This window comes from Bubalus bubalis, chromosome 1 (genome assembly GCF_019923935.1).
Source record: "Bubalus bubalis isolate 160015118507 breed Murrah chromosome 1, NDDB_SH_1, whole genome shotgun sequence".
NCBI lineage: Eukaryota > Metazoa > Chordata > Mammalia > Artiodactyla > Bovidae > Bubalus > Bubalus bubalis.
This window is the reverse complement of record NC_059157.1, coordinates 181,511,414-181,527,809: the sequence shown is the minus strand read 5'-3', so window position 1 is coordinate 181,527,809 and position 16,396 is coordinate 181,511,414. Positions and strand designations below refer to the sequence as shown.

At 39.2% G+C, this 16,396-nt stretch overlaps 1 pseudogene; it reads left to right on the top strand.

Moving 5' to 3' along the window:
* The first annotated feature begins 920 nt into the window (after positions 1–920).
* Positions 921–1,738, top strand: LOC102392357 (annotated as a pseudogene).
* The last annotated feature ends 14,658 nt before the right edge of the window (positions 1,739–16,396 follow it).

The window sequence follows — 16,396 nt, the reverse complement described above, 5'->3', positions numbered from 1 at the left end:
CATGGACTGTAGCCCACCAGGCTCCTCTGTCCATGGGATTAACCTGGCAATAATATTAGAGTAGGTTGCCATTTCCTTCTCCAGGGGATCTTTCCAACCCAAGGATCAAACACGCATCTCTTACATGTCCTGAATTGGCAGACATGTTCTTTAACACCAGTGTCATCTGGGAAGTCCCAGTAATTAGTGACCTAAATCAAATCTCTTACAATTATACAGTGGAAGTGACAAATACATTCAAGGGATTAGATATGATAAAGAGTGCCTGAAGATCTATGGACAGAGTTTTATAACACTGCACAGGAGATGGTGATCAAAACCATTCCAAAGAAAAAGAAAAGCAAAAAAGCAAAATGGTTGTCTGAGGAGGCCTTACAAATAGCTCAGAAAAGAAGAGAAGTGAAAGGCAAAGGAAAAAAGGAAAGATATACCCATATGAATGCAGAGTTCAAACAATAGCAAGGAGAGATAAGAAAGCTGTCCTAAGTGAACAATGCAAAGAAATACATGAAAACAGTAGAATAGGAAAGACTAGAGATCTCTTCAAGAAAATTAGAGATACCAAGGGAACATTTCATGAAAAAGGTAGGCACAATAAAAGACAGAAACAATATGGACCTAACAGAAGCAGAAGATATTAAGAGGTGGTAAAAATACACAGAACTGTACAAAAAAAGTCTTGGGGGCCTGAACAGTGCAGGGATTGGCTCCGGAGGGCGGAGCTGTAGTCCAGTAGCAGCCCAACTGGGCGCAGTTCAGCACAGTCGGTTTGACCGCTCTCCACAGCCAGAAGGTTTCCTCAGCCCCGCTGTCTTCCGCTGCTGGCGCTGGGCTGTGTGGCTGGAGACTGGACGCGTCTCTGCGCTCCTTGCTGCTCCACTCCAACGGCCGCAGCTCCCCTTGTCAACAGCACACACACCATGATGAAGAAAGACAAGAAATCCTTCAACCAGAGCCTGGCGCAGTGGAAGCTCTTCGTCTCCAACCGAACCACCAAGAGCTGGGGTTTGATCGTACTCTTCCACCTAGTCTGTTATGGGTTCCTGGCTTCACTCTTTTCATTCACAATGTGGACCATGCTTCAGACTGAACGATGAGGTTCCAAAATATCATGACCAGATTCCTAGTCCAGGATTTACAGTTTTTCCAAAACCAGTGTTGGCGTTGGATTTTTCATTCACCCTGTCTGATTCAGAATCCTATCAGGGGTACATTGATGACCTTAAGAAATTTCTAAAGCCATATGGCTTAGAAGAATAGAACAATCTCACAGACTGGAACATTTTTTGAGCAGAAGGTTCCAGAATACACAGCATGTCAGTTTCCTCTCGCCTTATTTGAAGGATACAGTGGTGTGGATGATCCCACGTTTGGCTACCAAGCAGGAAACACTTGTGTTCTTATGAAAATTAACAGAACAATTGGATTACAGCCTTAAGGAGAACCAAGGATAGACGGTATTGCAAAGAGTGAAAGCACAGCAGTTCTATCAACTAATTCTCCCAATGGAAAAATAGATTTAAAATATTTTCCATATTATGGAAAAAAAACTGCATGGGAGCTGCCTGCAGCCACTAGTTGCCATCCAGCTCAGCTTTGGTAGTGATGCTGAAGTAAAAGAAACAATGGTTGAGTGCAAGATTGATGGTTCACCCAACCTAAAAACCCAGAATGACCATGACAAGTTTTTAGGACGAGTTACATTCAAGATCACCATGCATGCATAGTAGGAGTTAGGATGTCTCCACAGAGTAAAGGTTGTGTTGTCTGTCTTCATTTTGTATCAGCTGAACCTGTCATTCCAGAATTATGAGACCACCTTGGAGAAAGGTGGAATGGGACATGACACTGGGGTAACATAATGTGCTTCCAGATGATAGTGGTCCATGTCTTTCCAAGTAACTGTGTGTTGCCTCTGTTGCTTTTTGAACCATGTACAGTCACCAGATAGCAACTGTGAACACCTGATTCTGAACATGTAGGTTGGGAATCTTCTCCAATTTTTATGTGGTTTAGTTGCCAAGTGTCTAAAGCTTAATGTGCTGTGTTATGTAAATATTTTATAGATTTAACACTGGTTAACTGTCATATTTTGATGCTAGCAAAGTTTTAGGGGATAAAATGGTATCTGACCAAAATCAAATGATTTTATACCTGCAAGAAAATCAGCTTGTGGAAAACTTCTGTACGTGAGGAGGAAAAAGGAAAATAACAGTGGATTTGAAAGGTTTAAAAAAAAAAAAAAAAACTCTAATGACCAGATAATCACAATTACTCACCTAGAGTCAGACCTCCTGAAGAGTGAAGTAAAGTGGACCTTAGGAAGCATCACTACGAACAAAGCGCTAGCAGAGGTGATGGAATTCCAGCTGAGCTATTTAAAATCCTAAAAGATAATGCTGTTAAAGTGCTGCACTCAATATGTCAGCAAATTTGGAAAACTTAGCAGTTGCCACAGAACTGGAAAAAGGTCGTTTTCATTCCAAACCCAAAGAAGGGCAATGCCAAAGAATGTTCAAACTATGGCACAATGACATTCATTTCACACGCTAGCAAGGTAATGCTCAAAATCCTCCAAGCTAGGCTTCAATAGTACATGAAACTGAGAACTTACAGGTGTACAAGCTGGGTTTAGAAAATGCAGAGGAACCAGAGATCAAATTGCCAACATCTGCTAGATCATAGAAAAAGCAAGAGGATCCCAGAAAAACATCTACTTCTGCTTCATTGACTATGCTAAAGCCTTTGACTGTGTGGATCTCAACAAACTGTGGAATACTCTTAAAGAGTTGGGAATACCAGGGTACCTTACCTCCCTCCTGAGAAATCTCTATGCATATCAAGAAGAAACAGTTAGAACTGGACTTGGAACAGTGGAGTGGTTCCAAATTGGGAAAGGAACCATGTCAAGGCTGTATATTGTCACTCTGCTTATTTAACTTCTCTTCAGAGTTCATAATGCGAAATGCCGGCCTGGATGAAGAAACACAAGCTGGACTCAAGATTTCCAGGGGAAATATCAATAACCCCAGATATGCAGATGACACCACTCTTGTGGCAAAGAGGAATTAAAGAGACTCTTGATGAAGGTGAATAAGGAGAGTGAAAAATCTGGCTTAAAACTCAACATTCAAAAAACTAAGATCATGGCATCCAGTCCCATCACTTCATGGCAAATAGATGGGGAAACAATGGAAACTGTGACAGACTTTATTTTGGGGGGCTCCAAAATCACTGCAGATGGTGACTACAGCTATGAAATTAAAATACGCTTGTTTCTTGGAAGAAGAGCTATGACCAACCTAGACAGCATATTAAAAAAGCAGAGACATCACTTTGCAGACAAAGGTCCATCTAGTCAAAGCTGTGGTTTTTCCAGTAATTATGTATGGATGTCAGAGTTGGACCATAAGGAAGGCTGAGTACCGAAGAATTGATGCTTTTGAACTGTGGTGTTGGACAAGATTCTTGACAGTCCCATGGACATCAAAGAGATCCAACCAGTCAATCCTAAAGAAAGTGAACCCTGAATATTCATTGGAAGGACTGATGCTGAAGCTGAAGCTCCAATACTTTGGCCATCTGATGTGAAGAGCCAACTCATTGGAAAAAACCCATGAGTTTTTGAAAGACTGAGGGTGAGAAGAGGATGGGACAATAGAGGATGAGATGGTTGGATGATATCACCAACTCAATGGACATGAAATTGAGCAAGCTTTGAGAGATGGTGAAGGACAGGGAAACCTGGAATGCTGCAGTCCATGGGGTTGCAAAGAGTAGATCATGACTGAATGACTTAAGAACAACAACAAATATTTAGTGAGCATCTCTTCATCTACTTTTTAGACATCTGTCTCTTTGGAGAAATGTCTATTTAGTTCTTCCACCCATTTTTCAATTGGGTTGTTTGTTTCTCTGTTATTGAGCCACATGAGCTGTTTGTAGTGTGAAGATCAACCCTTCTTTTCTCTTCTTTTCCCAGCTATTTATAAGGCCTCCTCAGACAACCTTTTTGCTTTTCTTTTCTTCCTAACACCATACACAAAAATGATCTCAAAATGAATTAAAGACTTAAATATAATGTCAGAAAGTATAAAGCTCTTCAGGGAACACATAGGCAGAATATTCCTTGACATGAACACGGCAAGATCCTCTTTGACACACCACCTGGAGTAATGGAAATAAAAAATAAAAATAAATGAATGGAACCTAATCAAAATAAATGAATAAAAACTTAGCTTTTACACAGCAAAGAAGTGGAGTGGCTCTCATGTAGTCAACAAAAGTCTGAAATGCAGTACTTGGATGCAATCTCAAAAATGACAGAATGATCTCTGTTCATTTCCAATGCAAATCATTCAATATCACAGTAATCCAAGTATGCCCCAACCACTAATGCCAAAGAAGCTGAAATTGAATGGTTCTCTGAAAACCTACAAGACCTAGAACTAACAGCAAAAAAAAAAAAAAAAAAAAAAAAAAAGATGTACTTTTCATCATAGGGGACTGGAATACAAAAGTAGGAAATCAAGACATACCCAGAATAACATGAGCGTTTGGCTTTGGAGTATACAGTGAAGCAGGGCAAAGGGTAACAGAATTTTGCCAAGAAAATGCACCGTTCATGGCAAACACCCACTTCCACCAACACAAAAGATGACTCTACACATGGGCATCACCAGATGGTCAATAGCAAAATCAGATTGATTATATTCTTTGCAGGCAAAGATGGAGAAGTGATATACAGTCAGCAAAAACAAGACCAGGAGCTTACTGTGGCTTAGATCATGAATTCCTTATTGAAAAATTCAGACTTAAATTGAGGACAGTAGGGAAAACCACTAGGCCAACAGATATGACATAAATCAAAACCCTTAAAATTTACAGTGCAAATAACAAATAGATTCAAGGGATTAGATTTGATAGACAGAGAGCCTGAAGACCTGTGGGTGGAGATTCGTAACATTGTACAGGAGGTTGTGATCAAAACCTTCCACAAGAAAAAGAAATTCAAAAAGACAAAATGGTTGTCTGAGGAGGCCTTAAAAAGAGCTGGGGAAAAAAGAGAAGCAAAAGGCAAGAAGTAAAGGAAAGATATACCCATCTGAATGCAGAGTTCCAAGAATAGCAAGGAGAAATAAGAATGCCTTCCTAAGGGAACAATGCAAAGAAATAGAGGAAAAGAGTAGACTGGGAAAGACTAGAGATCTCTTCAAGAAAATTAGAGATACCAAGGGGATATTTCATGCAAATATGGGCACAATAAAGGACAGAAATGATATGGACCTAACAGAAACAGAAGACAAGAAGAGGTAGCAAGGATACACAGAAGGACTATACAAAAAAGATCTTAATGACCCAATAACCATGATGGTGTGATCACTTACCTACAGCCAGATATCTTGGAATGCGAAGTCAAGCAGGCTTTAGGAAGCATCACTACAAACAAAGCTAATGGAGGTGATGGAATTCCAGCTGAGCTATTTCAAATCCTAAAAGATGATGCTGTGAAAGTGTCACACTCAATATGCCAGCAAATTTGGGAAACTCTTGTGGCAGTGGCCACAGACTGGAAAAGGTCAGTTTTCATTCCAATCCCAAAGAAGTGAAATGCCAAAGGATGTTCATACTATGGCACAATTGCACTCAAGCTAGGCTTCAACAATACACGAACCGAGAACTTTCAGATGTTCAAGCTGGATTTAGAAAAGGCACAGCTCAGAGATCAAATTGCCAACATCCCTTGGATCAAAGGAATAGCAAGAGAATTTCACAAAAATATCTACTTCTGTTCATTGACTATGCTAAAACCTTTTACTGTGTTTATCTCAACAAACTGTGGAAAGTTCTTAAAGAGATGGGAATACCAGACCACCTTACCTGCCTTCTGGGAAATCTGTATACAGGTCAAGAAGCAACAGTTAGAACTGGACATGGAACAATGGACTGGTTCCAAATTGGGAAAGGAGTATGTCAAGGCTTGTCAAGTATTGTCACTCTGCTTATTTAACTTATGTGCAGAGTACATCGTGCAAAATGCCAAGCCTGATAAAGAGGCACAAGCACAAAAGAAGATTTCCGGGAGAAATATCAATAACCTCAGATATGCCGAGGACATCACCCTTATGGCAGAAAGCAAAGAGGAACTAAAGAGCCTCTTGATGAAAGCGAAAGACGAGAGCAAAAAGGAGCTGGTTTAAAATTCAACATTCAAAACTATGTTGAATAGTAATGGTGAAAGTGGGCACCCTTGTCTTATTCCTGACTTTAGAGGAAATGCTTTCAATTTTTCACCATTGAGGATAATGTTTGCTGTGGGTTTGTCATATATAGCTTTTATTATGTTGAGGTATGTTCCAACTGACAAACAACTAATCTCGAGAATATACAAGCAACTCCTACAGCTCAACTCCAGAAAAATAAATGACCCAATCAAAAAATGGGCCAAAGAACTAAATAGACATTTCTCCAAAGAAGACATACAGATGGCTAACAAACACATGAAAAGATGCTCAACATCACTCATTATCAGAGAAATGCAAATCAAAACCACTATAAGGTACCATTTCACGCCAGTCAGAATGGCTGCGATCCAAAAGTACAGTAATAAATGCTGGAGAGGGTGTGGAGAAAAGGGAACCCTCTTGCACTGTTGGTGGGAATGCAAACTAGTACAGCCACTATGGAGAACAGTGTGGAGATTCCTTAAAAAACTGGAAATAGACCTGCCTTATGATCCAGCAATCCCACTGCTGGGCATACACACTGAGGAAACCAGAAAGGAAAGAGACACGTGTACCCCAATGTTCATCGCAGCACTGTTTATAATAGCCAGGACATGGAAGCAACCTAGATGTCCATCAGCAGATGAATGAATAAGAAAGCTGTGGTACATATACACAATGGAGTATTACTCAGCCATTAAAAAGAATACATTTGAATCAGTTCTAATGAGGTGGATGAAACTGGAGCCTATTATACAGAATGAAGTAAGCCAGAAAGAAAAACACCAATACAGTATACTAACACATATATATGGAATTTAGAAAGATGGTAACAATAACCCTGTGTACGAGACAGCAAAAGAGACACTGATGTATAGAACAGTCTTATGGACTCTGTGGGAGAGGGAGAGGGTGGGAAGATTTGGGAGAATGGCATTGAAACATGTAAAATATCATGTATGAAACGAGTTGCCAGTCCAGGTTCGATGCACGATACTGGATACTTGGGGCTGGTGCACTGGGACGACCCAGAGGGATGGTGTGGGGAGGGAGGAGGGAGGAGGGCTCAGGATGGGGAACACATGTATACCTGTGGTGGATTCATTTTGATATTTGGCAAAACTAATACAATTATGTAAGATTTAAAAATAAAATAAAATTTTAAAAAAATAAAAATAAAAACTAAAAAAAAAAAAAAATTCAACATTCAAAAAAGTAATGACTGGATCATGGCATCCAGTCCAATCTTGCCATGGCAGATAGATGGGGAAACAATGGAAACAGTGATTGACTTTATTTTCTTGTGCTCCCAAATCACTGCAGATGGTGACTGCAGCCATGAAATTAAAAGATGCTTGCTCCTTGGAAGAAAAGCTGTGACAAACCTAGACAGCATATTAAAAGGCAGAGACATTACTTTGCAGACAAAGGTCTGCATAGTCATAGCTATGGTTTTTCCAGTAGTCATGAGTGGATTTGACAGTTGGACTATAAAGAAACATCTTCAATTCAGTTCAGTTGAGTCACTCAGTCATGTCCGACCCTTTGCAACCCCATGGACTGTAGCCTACCAGGCTCCTCCATCCATGGGATTTTCCAGGCAAGAGTACTGGAGTGGGGTGCCATTGCCTTCTCCGCTTCCAAGGAGCAAGTGTCTTTAATTTCATGGCTGTAGTCACTGCCTGCAGTGATTCTGGAGCCCCCAAAAATCTGTTTCCATTGTTTTCCCATCTATTTGCCATGAGGTGATGGGACCAGATGCCATGATCTTAGTTTTCTGAATGTTGAGTTTTAAACCAACTTTTTCACTCTCCTCTTTCACTTTCATCAAGAGACTCTTTAGTTCTTCTTCACTTTCTGTCATAAGGGTGGTGTCACCTGCATATCTGAGGTTATTGATATTTCTCCCAGCAATCTTGATTCCAGCTTGTGCTTCATCCAGTCCAGCATTTCTCATGAGGTGCTCTGCATATAAGTTAAGTAACAAGGTGACAATATAGAGCCTTGACATATTCCTTTCCCTATTTGGAGTGAGTCTGTAGAAGAGGTGGCAAGAATACACAGAAGAACTATACAAAAAAGATCTTCATGACCCAGATAATCACGATGGTGTGATCAGTCACCTAGAGCCAGACATCCTGAAATGCAAAGTCAAGTGGGCCTTAGGAAGCATCACTACTAACAAAGCTAGTGGAAGTTATAGAACTCCAATTGAGGTATTTCAAATCACAAAAGATGATGCTGTGAAAGTGCTGCAGTCAATATGTCAGCAAATTTGGAAAACTCAGCAGTGGCCACAGGACTGGAAAAGGTCAGTTACATTCCAATCCCAAAGAAAGGCAATGCCAAAGAATGCTAAAACTACCTCACAATTGCACTCATCTCACATGCTAGTAATGCTCAAAATTCTCTAAGCCAGGCTTCAACAGTATGTGAACCTAGAACTTCCAGATGTTCAAGCTGGATTTAGAAAAGGCAGAGGAACTAGAGATCAAATTGCCAACATCTGTTGGATCATGGGAACAGCAAGAGAGCTCCAGAAAAAACATCTTCTGCTGCTTTATTGACTATGCCAAAGTCATAGTGTGGATCACACTTTTACTATGTGGATCACAAAAAACTGTGGAAAACTCTTCAAGAGATGGGAATACCAGATCACCTGACCTGCCTTCTGAGAAACCTGTATGCAGGTCAGGAAATAACAGTTAGAACTGGACATGGACATCTAGGTTGCTTCCATGTCCTGGCTATTATAAACAGTGCTGCAATGAACACTGGGGTACGCGTGTCTCTTTCAATTCTGGTTTCCTCAGTGTGTATGCCCAGCAGTGGGATTGCTGGATCATAAGGCCTAGATGTCCATCAGCAGATGAATGGATAAGAAAGCTATGGTACATATACACAATGGAGTATTACTCAGCCATTAAAAAGAATACATTTGAATCAGTTCTAATGAGGTGGATGAAACTGGAGCCTATTATACAGAGTGAAGTAAGCCAGAAAGAAAAACACCAATACAGTATACTAACACATATATATGGAATTTAGAAAGATGGTAACAATAACCCTGTGTACGAGACAGCAAAAGAGACACTGATGTATAGAACAGTCTTTTGGACTCTGTGGGAGGAGAGGGTGGGATGATTTGGGAGAATGGCATTGAAACATGTAAAATATCATGTATGAAACGAGTTGCCAGTCCAGGTTTGATGCACGATACTGGATGCTTGGGGCTGGTGCACTGGGACAACCCAGAGGAATGGTATGAGGAGGGAGGATGGAGGAAGGTTCGGGATGGGGAACACATGTATACCTGTGGCGGATTCATTTTGATATGTGGCAAAACCAATACAATATTGTAAAGTTAAAAAAAAATTAAAAAAAAAAGAAAAGAAAAAGAAAAAAATTACAATTCAAAAAAAAAAAAGAACTGGACAGGGAAGAACAGACTGGTTCCAAATCAGGAAAGAGTACATCAAGGCTGTTTATTGTCACCCTACTTATTTAACTTATATACAGAGTACATCATGAGAAATGCTGGGCTGGAAGAAGCACAATCTGGAATCAAGATTGCTGGGAGAAATATCAATAACCTCAGATATGCAGATGACACCACCCTTGTGGCAGAAAGTGAAGAAGAACTAAAGAGCCTCTTGATGAAAGTGAAAGAGGAGAGTGAAAAAGTTGGCTTAAAACTCAACATTCAAAAAACTAAGATCATGGCATCTGGTGCCATCACTTCATGGCAAATAGATGGGGAAACAATGGAAACAGTGGCAGACTTTATTTTTTGGGGCTCCAAAATCACTGCAGATGGTGACTGCAGCCATTAATTTAAAAAATACTTGTTCCTTGGAAGAAAAGTTATGACCAACCTAGACCATATTAAAAAACAGAGACATTACTTTGCAGACAAAGGTCCATCTAGTCAAAGCTTTGGTTTTTCCAGTAATCAAGTATGATGTGAGAGTTGGACTATAAAGAAAGCTGAGCACCAAAGAATTGATGCTTTTTAACTATGGTGTTGGAGAAGACTCTTGTGAGTCCCTTGGACAGCAAGGATATCCAACTAGTCCATCCTAAAGGAGATCATTCCTGGGTGTTCATTTGAAGGACTAATGCTGAAGCTGAAACTCCAATACTTTGGTCACCTGATGCAAGGAGCCAACTTGTTAGAAAAGACCCTGATGTTGGGAAAGGGTGAAGGCAGGAGGAGAAGGGGACAACAGAGGACAAGCTGGTTGGATGGCATCACTGCTCAATGAATATTAGTTTGAGCATCTCCAAGAGATGGTGAAGGACAGGTAAGCCTAGTGTGCTGTAGTTCATGGGGTCGCACAGACTTGGGCACAACTCAGTGACTGAAAAACAACAACAAAGGAAACAATAAACAAGATGAAACAAAACAAAAAGTTCAGTTAGAAAATGAGCAGAAGATCTGAACAGACATTTCTCCAGAATCATACAGATGGCCAATAAACACATGAAATGATGCTCCACATTGCTCATAATTGGAGAAATGCAAATCAAAATTACAGTAAGGTGTCACTTCACACCAGTTAGAATACCCATCATTAAAAAATCTACAAACAGTAAATGTTGGAGAGGATATGGAGGAAAGGGAACCCTCCTACACTGCTGTTGGGGATATAAACTGATACAGCCATTATGAAGAACAGTACGCAGTTTCCTCACAAAGCTAAGAATAAATCTGCCATATGGCCTAGCAACCTCACTACTGGACATACATCATGAGAAAACAACAATTCTAGAAGACATATGTACCCCAATGTTCATTGTAGCACAATAGCCAGGACATGGAAGCAACCTAGATATCCACTGACAGATGAATGGATAAAGAATCTGTGGTACATATAGCAATAGAACATTAATAGCCATAAAAAAAATGAATTTGAGTCAGTTCTAGTGAGGCGGATGCCTAGAGCCTATACAGAGTGAAGTCAGAAAGAGAAAAACAAATATATTAACACATATACATGGAATCTAGAAAAATGGTATTGATGAACCTATTTGAAAGGAATGAATGGAGACACAGATGTAGAGAATGGATATGTGGACACAGTCAGGGATGGAGAGACATCGAGGGACAAATCAAGGATGTAGCATCAAAATATATGCACTACTATGTGTAGGATGGGTAGCTGGTGAGAAGTTGCTGCATAACACAGGTGCTCTGTGGTCACCTAGAGGAGTAGGATGGGACGGGATGGAAGTTCAAGAGGGAGGGAATATATTTATAATTATGGGTCATTCATGTTCTTGTATGGCAGAAGCAAATACAGCACTGTAAAAATTAAAAAAAAAACTTAAAGATTTTATTATAGATTTCATTATGTATTTCCAAGACAGAATTGTGCAGGAGGAAAACATCATTTGGGATATAACAAATCTTTGAACAAATTGCTGGCTGCAGTTTGAGGATGGTTTTTCAGTGCCTGTGTAAAGAATACAGTGAGAGATTCTCCCAGAACATAGACAGCATCAGTGACCAGGAATTCATTTAACATCTCCACATACTTAAAATGACTTCACTCTTGATAAACCTGTTTCAAAAATTACTCATAAGTATAGATTTAATATTTTGATTCTCAGAGTTTTCTAGACTTGTTTATAAGGTCCATGAGGTCAGGGACTGTTTAAATTCATCCACTTGGTAGTGATGCAGGGCCTGTTAGCAAAAGGCATAGACTTCTTACCAGATCCCACCACTGCATAAGCCCAAATTCCCACAACGAATTCCTCCTTCCCATCATTAATAGTGGTTCTACTTCCCTGACTGGATTCTGACTGACACTTTTCCTATACAACTTTGTACCTAGGAACTTTTAAAGAATTCATTTTACTGCATGATCTTACCCAGGGATAAATTACCCGTTCTTTGCCCTCACAGGAGATCAGATCCAGAGGTGAGGTCAAATTTACAGCAGTATAGAACAGTTGTAGTTAACAGACACAGCTTCAAATGTCAAGAAGATCGAAGTTTAAATCCAAGATCAGCTACTTCCTGGCACATATGGGCCTGTTAAAGTCAAGGAGGCTTAGTTCTCTTATTTGTAAAATAGACACAGTAACATGTATCTCCCATGGTGGTTGTAAGATTTAAAGAACCCAAGGCACACTAACCTTGGTGACTCAGATGGTAAAGAGTCTGCCTGCAATGTAGGAGACCTGGTTTGATCCCTGGGTTGGGAAGATCCCCTGGAAAGGGAATGACAATCCACTCTGTATTCCTGCCTGCAGAATTCTGTGGATAGAGGACCCTGTTGGGCCGAAATCAATGAACTCTCCAAAGAGTTGGATACAACTGAGCAACTAACATTTTAACTTTTTCAAGGTACATTAAGCACTTAGTTAGCATTGTAAGGGGCACAAAGTAAATAAATAAATTCTAACTATTAAACCAGAAACACATCAATGTAATCATTTTCCATCTAGAAATAAAGAGAGATCTTTTGTGGGGTCATGAAATAGAAATATTAGCCAAGTCTTCCACCAGTAAATCTCTTTAAAGAAATCTTTTTATCCTTAAGATAATGTAAGGATAGAGTAACCTTCTCAGCATTCATTATGATTTAAAAACATCTCTATGAAGAACACTGTGGAGAGGGGGCTGCTGAGGAGAGCGTGCAGAGCAGAGGAGGTAAAGAGCTAAAGGACCTGTTTTCAACTGCTATCAGCATGGTTGATGAAATGGACCCAGACTAAGAGGAACGTTGTCGCCCACACAATTTCTTATTCAGTTATATGACAGATGAAGCTGGGAACCCCCTTCATGAAAGATAAATGCCTCTGATTTGTTTGATTTGTTGAGCTCAATGGAGAAAAATTTCCACATGCTTGAATAGTTTTCACTTGTTGTTTCCTTCTTGTTTTGTAGAATTCTGTCTGCCCTTATCCCAGCTGTAGATTGCTTATTAAAGGCATAAGGTAGAGCAGATCCCTCTGTGTGAGACATACCAACCTAACCCTCAGCACCAGGAGAAAGGTGCTGCACAATGCATTGCCCTGACATTTGGATGAAGGACGTTGGTGGCTCTCTACAACACCCAAGGGTACTATTGTGCTGTACAGAGCTGAGGCTGAGTGGTTTCCTTCAGACAAAGAGAGAAGATATTTCAGGCCAAGTTTAGACTTTGGTACAAACTAATTAAAAAATTTCCATAAGAAAGAGAGGGTGGAATCCTAATCAATATGGCTATAAGGGAATTCATTCACTTCTTAAAATTGTGTTCCAATGTGACTGGTTCTCTAGAAGAAATCATATTTCATAATTTAAATATCATGAAATTTTATCAAATACTCATGTGCATTTTGGGGGTGAAAAAAGTCATTTTAATAGTATATTCTAATGATGGAATTAAATAATGGCTCTGACTCTAAAATTCAATCACCTTAGGTTATCATAAGAAAGATGATAATTTCCTTTGTAATTAGTCTAAGTTAGAGGTAAAATTGGAGAAGGAAATGGCAACCCACTCCAGTATTCTTGCCTAGAGAATCCTGTGGACAGAGGAGCCTGGTGGGCTGCTGTCCATAGGGTTGCACAGAGTCAGACACGACTTAGCAGCAGCAGTGGCAGCAAAGGTAAGAAGAAAAAAAAAATGGTCTGTAGCTTTGAAATAATGGTTTGAGAAGGATGCCTTCAACAAAGGTGAAAAATGCACTATGTTGAATAAAGACCACAAGGTAATGAAACATGGCTACTTCACTAACTTGGTCTCCAAGTTTCAATTTGTCTGCAAGCAAAAATTGCCAATTAGGGCTCACACTGTTTAATCACTATCCTATGTTTATTTTAGCAGTTCAAAGCCAGAAATTAAACTGCTATCTGATTGCACTGATTATTTCCAAAAAAGTAGATGGTTATTTCAAACTTGGAGAGGATATGGGGAGTTGAGTGGAGATTCCAGATGAGGAAGAAATCAAAAGACTTAAATTTTTCTGGATTTAAATATTTACAGGTTGGTTTAAAATGAATTTCCAGGACACTAAACATATCCAAACCCAAATATGATTTTTAAGGGATGATTTCTTGTTACCATGTCTCTAAAGGGCAAATTGGTGATATGTATCAACAGCCTTAATAATGTTCATAAATTTTGATGTAGCCATTCCAATTTCAATTGGAATACTGAAATATTCAGGAAATATTCAGAGATGTAGACAAAGATCTATGTCCAAGGAAGCATTGACAGTATTATTTATGAAAACAAGAATTTAAAAACAGCTTAGATGTTTAGAGGGAAAAAAGTGATGGGTAATTAAATTAATTGCATCTATGCAGTGAATTATTTGAAACTATCAAAATTTATGTTTTACAAACAAACTCATAGAAAAAGAGTTCAGATTTGGAGTTACCAGAGGCATGAACTGGGTGTGTGTGGGGGGTGCAGAGCAGGGAGCAGTGCTCAGGGAGGGAGAAACTGTATGTAGGCAAAAAAAGAAAACTGAGAGAGGAAAAAAATTGAGATGCAAAAAATGGAACTGTGCAATCTCTGTTTATAGACATAGTAATATCTCTTGCTATTATTATATTTTGATTTAATTTTTTAACTGGAGGAAAATTGCTTTACAACATTGTGATGATTTCTGCCATACAACAATGTGAGTCAACCATAATTATACATATATCTCCTTCCTTTTGAGCCTTTCTTCCCTCCCCACATCCCACCCCTCTAGATCATCACAGAGCCCCTGGTTGGGCTCCCTGTGTTATAAAACTCATATATATGTGTTATAAAACATAACACTAGAAAATTGATATTGATGAACCTATTTGCAAGGAAGGAATGGAGGCACAGATATAGAGAACAGACTTGTGGACACAGTAGGGGAAGGAGAGGGTAGGATGAATGGAGAAAGTAGCACAGACATACATACACTACCATGTGTAAAATAGACAGCTGGTGAGAAGTTGCTATTATTTTAGAAAAATAATTGAAAACACTATTGAAAAAATAAAACTTTATGTTTTAATAAGAATATTTAATGGTAAGGACAACTATTTAATATCTAAGTTAAGTCTGGTTAAAATGGATGAAAATTATTTACATTATCTACACTATAGCATGCTGCAGTTCATGGGGTCAAAAAGAGTCGGACATGACTGAGCAAACTGAACTGAACTAAACTGAACTGAAACTATAACTAATACAATTATGTAAAGTTTAAAAATAAAATAAAATAAAATAAATTAAATTAAAAAAATTGATGGAAGTGTTTTAAAAGCTGTACACATGTAAATGGTGGGAATGAAGATTATTGAAATTTTTCTTCTATTTCTGTATATTCCAAATATTTTACAGTTAGTTTATTTCATTAACTGAATAAACTATATTCATTGTATGCTTGTAATGTGTTAGGTACTATGCTATGCATATATCTAAGTAGTTTTGCTGCTGCTGCTGCCGCCAAGTCGCTTCAGTCATGTCCGACTCTGTGCGACCCCATAGACGGCAGCCTACCAGGCTCCCCCGTCCCTGGGATTCTCCAGGCAAGAACACTGGAGTGGGTTGCCATTTCCTTCTCCAGTGCATGAAAGTGAAAAGTGAAAAGTGAAATTGAAGTCGCTCAGTTGTGTCTGACTCTTAGCGACCCCATGGACTGCAGCCCACCAGGCTCCTCCGTCCATGGGATTTTCCAGGCAAGAGCACTGTAGTGGGGTGCCATTGCCTTCTCCATAAGTAGTGTCAGCACTGCCATAAAAAATAAAACAAATTAAGCCTGCGTGTTTCACCTAAAACAGTCATCAGACATCTGAAATTTCTCTTGTACTGATTCCTGTATATGTTTTACTTAATCATTATGATATAACCTCTTGTAGGGTAGAAGATTCCATTTAACCTACATTTATTGGGTATTATTTTGTGTTCAGCACTGTTCTAGGCACTGAACTTATTTAGCACTTTTAAAATTCTCAGCACTACTCAAAATCCTGCACAGTGCTTTGTAAATTCCTGTTGAATTATATTTTAATGCCAGAGAGAAATACATTTGGACTTTGGTATCAACTGAATGACATCAATCCTAGCTCTTCCTCTTAATATTTTGAGATAATGATAAAAGGGAGCTAGTATTACCTACCTCAAAGTGCTGATGGGGAAATTAAGTATTGCACATAAAATGTCCACCATAGTATCAAGCAAATAGGT